The following is a 6,127-nucleotide window of genomic DNA, read 5'->3' as shown; positions in this document are numbered from 1 at the left end:
CAGCAGAGGAGACACCTTCTAAAGTAGCTGCTTTGAAGTGATTAAGTAGGGACAAAATTTTATAGTGTTGTAAGAAGGTGTCAGTCTATGAACAGGTAACCGAAATTTTGACAATAAACCAGAGCGAAGTTTCAAGCATCCTGGCATTCACATGTTAGCAAAATAAGATATTGGTGATATAGGTAGGCATGTGCAAGAAGAAAAGGACTCCAGCAGTTTCCCTCAGAAAAGTGCAAGTGGTTATTTCTTAGTAATGTAACTATAACTTAGAGCCAGGTAGAAGGGAAAAACCATCATGAGACCAGGGAAATTCAAGATGGTTATGAAAAATACAGATTTTCAAATTCTTGCTCTCATGCAATTAATCTCTAGTGCATAAATAGATAATAAACAAAATAAGTTAGTGCATTGTATAGTTTGTTAGAAGTGTTGAAGAGCAGGGAATGCAAATAGGAAACTCTGTGTGTGTGTGTGTGTGTGTGTGTGTGTGTGTGTGTGTGTGTTACGTTAAGTGGGCTGATCAGGGAAGAACCCACTGAGACAGTGACAGATGCAAATAAGAAAGTGTGCTAATCTTTAAGAAGCTCAGTGTCCTGGACAAGTCAGACAAGTGTTGTAGCACTGTGAGATATTCTGTGTTAGGGGAATGCGCAGGTGGTATGAGAGTTCATGCATTGGGCACCTAATCCAGTTGGGATGTGGGGGGAAGGTTAAGGAAAGTATCTCAGGTAAGGTACCACCTTAGATATAACCTGAAAGAGTGAATTGAGTAAGATAAAGGATATGGAAGATTTCAATCCAGGAAAAAGAAGCATCATATGCCAAGACATAAAAGCAAGATGGTTTAGAACTTTCAGAGAGCTTCCAGTAGTTTAGTGTAATTGGAGAAAAGGGTGTGGTGTGGAGGAGTAACCGTGATGAAAAACAAGTACTTGTTTTTTGAAAGATCAGGCTAAGGGTTATGTTAAAGATGGATTCGAAGAGATGAGGGAGGAAAAGAATACTGTGGAGTTAGAGGGACCAATTGAGAGGTCATCAGTAAATTCAGGCAGGAAGCTAGGAATGCCTGAAAAAGTCAGAGGCTGTGGTAATAGAAAGGTAGTAGGAGGCAAATTCAGGAGCTATTTAGATGATTTCTGTTGACAGGTCAAACTTTCAGGCCTAAACTCCATCTTCCCATCCTTTCCCTCTGGTGCCTAAGGCTAGAAGCCCAGACACTGGCTTCTACTTCACAACCTCAGATCTGATGACTTGGTCTGCCTGTCTTTAATGTTACTCATGGGCTGCTCAGGAACCACTCCCTCCTGTAGTTTATGATGTAAATCACCCCATTGAGCATATACTGTGTGCAAGCATTGTGCAGAGGGTAGGAAAATGAGTAAAACATAGTACTCACCCTCTGGAAGTTGAGTGGGAGGGGGAGACAGATGGGCGAACTGATAAACTCCATAAAGTACATCATGGCAAGGGTATAAGAGACTGAGTAATAGAAAGTAGGTGCTCAGTAAATATTTGTGACTTCAAGGAATAAAAAAAAAAGTGCCGTTGGAATATGAAGGAGAGATGCCAGACTCTGCTTGGGGAAGCTAGAGAAGGCTTCACAGAGTGAAAGACATTTTGAACTGGGTCCTGAAGAATGCATATGTAGTTGCCAGTGAGTGTAGGATGGCATTCAACTAAGACATGCATAGTCAGCTATGAAATTATTTTTCTTTTTAGAAATCTAGCTTAGGTCCACAGCTATACTCTGTTACCTAAATTCAGCCTTCTGATTAGTCAGGAAGGAAATGATTTCATTCTGAAGGCAGAGACATAAATAATCACAGAAAACCAAAAATATAAACGCTATTTATTCTGGTTCTTCTGTTAATATATAATTAACATTTAAAATAACAATCCAGGGGGAAACTAATTCTAATATTTGAAATGATTGAGGAAACAGATTGAGGAGAGTCTAGGAAAGGCCTCTGTCTTCTTTAAGGATCTGATGAACAGGACTTTAAGAGTTCAACCAAGAGTCCCAAGTTTCATTTCATTCCACATCAGCCATCTTTCCTAAGTGACTCAAAAGTATTAAAACAGGCACTAAACATCAGTAGCCCTGAAATGGTGCCATTCAAAGTCATGGAAATGGTTTGTAGGCAACATGGCCACGTGAACTGAGCCCAGGCTAGCAGATGACATAAAGGAGTTAGGGATGACCAAAGCTCAGTGGTTCCACAGCCATGAGCTCCCACATTATTTTTCTTTAGCTTCTTATCGCACTTAACATAGAGCTCAGATTCCAAACCAACTGCATCTCTCTGAGAAAGTGGTAAAAGCCAGCCAGAGGCAAACATTTCATTTTGGTTAACATTGAATGAAGTTATAGAAGCTTCTCTCTGACTCATCCAGCTATAGACTTGCATTTACTAAAGATGTAATGTGAGAACTGGGTTTGTAGTAAGAATGTTAGTAACTAGTCCTCCAGCTGCTGACATTTAACCAGAGATAAACCATTGTGGCCTCAGAGCTAAAGGACAGGTACACACTCTACAGTCAAGGCCTAGTAAGTATTTAGGTCTACTACTTGCTTTGCCCTTTCCTAGATTATGTAGGGAATACAGAAAGAAGTGTAAGATATATTTCCAAAGAGGCCCCAGCAAAGAACAGTTAAGTGTGTCATCTCCTTTCCAAATATTACCTAGTTTTGACTTTGTCTGCCACTGGCAGGAAGAGTGTCCAACTGGAAGAGCTGGAGAACTTTCTGGAAGGTGTAGAGCTTACCCTGGTCTTGGAGGGATGGAGAAGGAGTTGGGAGGGGGATGGAGGGGGAAGGAAAGCATTCCAACTGGTAGGGAAATGGGGACAGGACAGGGTAGGCATGGGTCAGAGATGAGAATGGCGCTGAATGGGAAGAAGATGGTTCTGTTCAAGAGGAGGGTGCCTTGGAGTGCAGGAGTATAAGTAGTATAAGTAGGAGTGGAGCCACATTCTGAAGATCTTAAAAACTGCACAAAGGAATTAAGACTTAACGTGGCAGACAATAGGAGCCATTGTAGGTTCTTCAACAGGGCCTCAACATGGCAAATTATGCTTGTGTCTGGAAGATTGATTTGGCAGCATAGTAGAGAATAAACAACACCTGGGAGAAAGCAGTCTGCAGACTGTAGTTGGGTTTTGAAGTTACTGCAGTTATTCAATTCCAGCTGACCACATGGTAACAATGGGAATGGGGAGGAAAGGAGATTAGTTTACGACCTTTCATTATCCAGATATTACTTCTTGCAAACATTAGTAGTGGTTGGGGGGCATTGGAGAAAATTGGTGTCTCATTAGGAATCTTGGAGAATAACTAAACAAGTTTATCCATTGAACAGTTTGGGAAGATAACACGATTCTCCAGTGTTCTATAACCTGCATCGTTCGAAAATGGTTGGCTTGCATTCCTGTCAGTGGAAACCTAGGCAGGGAGCATAGAAGTCAATATGAGTGGAAATGCAGACTTTCCAAGGTAGAGAACAAAATTCAAATCCAAAGGGAAAGGAGGTGGCTGGCATTTTTGTGACAGAAAGCCACGGGTCACAGAATCTGCTCTTACCTGGGGGCCATGGTCCGAGTGCTGTCTCAGATGGTATTTGAAGGGTATGAATAGAAAAGATAAACCCTGCTAAGCAGTATCTAAATTCTCTATACATTTACATTTCTACTGACATAGCCATAGGATTGCAGGCCTGTATGGTTATACTTTTTAGAGTTTCTTAACACCTTTTCTTCCTATGGCCTCTGTCCTTACTCACTGGATAAACACCAACTTAGAAGAGCAGATGTCCACATTTCATTCTTGTTTTTATGCATCCCAACTTTTTTTTTCTTTTTATCCATGAACATACCCTATAGTATAGAAGCATGAGAATATTCATATTTAAAAATAACTTAATTTCTACAATGCTCAATAACCTATTTCCTTTTTCAAGCATAGTATTAAACTATCAACAGTGAAAGGCTTATGTCACTCTTGGTGAAAAATCAAGAGAAGGCCATTTTAGCATGCCTACTACAAAATTGCTGTAGATTACCAAAATTCGACTTGATCAATAGACTTTTTTTAAATAGAATTTTCTAACTGAAATTAAGGAACACTGATGAACTCTATTTTGATAGCACCCTTAATATAACTTCCTTCCTTTTGCCCACAAACATTTGAGTGTCTCCTCTATTCAAGCACCATGCTTATCATTGGTGATGGCAGTTTGAAAGGAAGATGTGATGTCTCTCATGTCCAGGGCTGATCTCAATCATCTGCACTCTGGATCTCATTTTGCCCCATCTTCTCTGGGGTCCTTCAAGTATTAATTAATTAAATACTTCAGTCATTAAGAAACATTTCTGAGACTTTGTACACAGCCCTCTGCTAGGTCTGGAGTGTGCCACCCAGTGGGAGAAACCTGTGTTGGAGGAGGTCATCATGAGGAGGGTATGACCTTTGGTTGACCTGAGAGTTGGACCCACATAATCAGAGGACCCTAACTTCTTTGTCTGTCCATGGAGTGTGCATTCCACTTGCCTTCCCTGTACTAGAAGCTGCCTAAAGGACACAGCCTTGAGATAATAAGGTGTTGTTGAGACCATCTAGATGGTATATGTGACTGAACCCAGCTAAGGCTTCTGTATAAACTTTTAAGATTCTGGCAGGCAGGTGTGGAGATCTACTCATCTGTAGCCTCTACAACAAGCTTCATAAGTTCCCTTACTTGCTTCTTATTGCTTATGAAAACAGCTACCTACCAATCTGGAATGGTCTGCCTCTTTCTTTGGTCTTTTCTTGTCCTTCCTGTATGGGGGCCAGTTTGCAAATCAACAGATTACCTCCTTTCTGGTCCATCTTCCCTGTCTCCACCTCAGCAGGCTCCTCCTCAGCCCATAACTCAACCAGTCCCCCCTCCCCCCCCCCATATGAGATGTAAATATCGATGCAGCCCTCTTTTAACATCTGCTTCTACTTTGTAGCCCTTATTTCATAACACAGTGTTCTCCTGTTCCTGGTTTTGCACTTCATACAATTCCATCATTGCCTTTTTGGTGAATTCTTCTTCGTAGGCAGTGTTTTTGTTGTTGTTTTGTTTTGTTTTGTTTTGTTTTGTTTTGTTTTGTTTTGTTTTGTTTTTAAGCCCAAATTTCAGCCCCCAGACTTTTCTCTACTGGATTTGTACCTAATCCCTAAGGATCTCATTCATGGCTTTAGCCCTGAATTCCCCTGAACTCAAGACCCATATTTCTAGCTGTCATCTCAGGAGCAGAGACATCAAAATGGGGATCTCCAAATTCCTTATGTCTAACCATGCAAATCTCCTTCCCATACTCTTATTTCTTATGTCAGTTAATAATATTATCCACTCAGTTACATGGGCCTGCCTCCTTCTCTGGCTTCTCTTGCTCTTACCACATTGCTTTACAGCAAGTTCCCAGCAGGATAATCTTGGAAAGAAGATCTCTCTGAACATCTCTTTCTGTGACAGACAGAGCTAATAATCCCAACCGCATGGAGTTATCATGAAGATTAAATGAAATGGTACATAACATTTTATATACTACCTGACCTATAGCAGACACTCAACATATATTTGTTCTTTCTTTTTCTTTTTTCCTCTCCTTCTCTTCTCCTCATCAGACCATGAGCAACCTGAGGACAGGGTCTGTACCTTCCTTATTTCTGATGAGGAGTAATTGATTAGTGAATCACAGAACCTATATAACAAGGACCTAAAAAAATGGACCCTCTAATTCTGTGTTTAAAAATCTTTGAGGCTGCCAGCCTTTCAACCTTCTGTATTCCTGCTGTTGGAAGTACAAAGAAGTTCAAATTTAGAATAAACTCTGTATGGTCATTGCAGTAAACATTCCTTAACGGTTTTACTTAGGGTATGTTTTCACATGGATTGGGAACAGACCTGTACAACCTATATAAATGCACCCAGAACACAATGTGCAGCCCACATTTCTAACATTCACCAAAGTTCTCAAATCTACATATTGTGTGAGCCAAGGGATTTCATATCCTTAATTTTAACAGTCTCATATTTTCATCAATTTGCATTACTTCGGATGCCAAGGTATAAATTATTTTTGGTAAAATATCATTTTCCTG

This window comes from Lynx rufus, unplaced genomic scaffold (assembly GCF_022079265.1).
Source record: "Lynx rufus isolate CCGP_SWC_20201006 ecotype Redwood Valley unplaced genomic scaffold, mLynRuf1.p SCAF_1, whole genome shotgun sequence".
NCBI classification, from domain to species: Eukaryota; Metazoa; Chordata; class Mammalia; order Carnivora; family Felidae; genus Lynx; species Lynx rufus.
Note: the sequence above shows the minus strand (reverse complement) of the source record.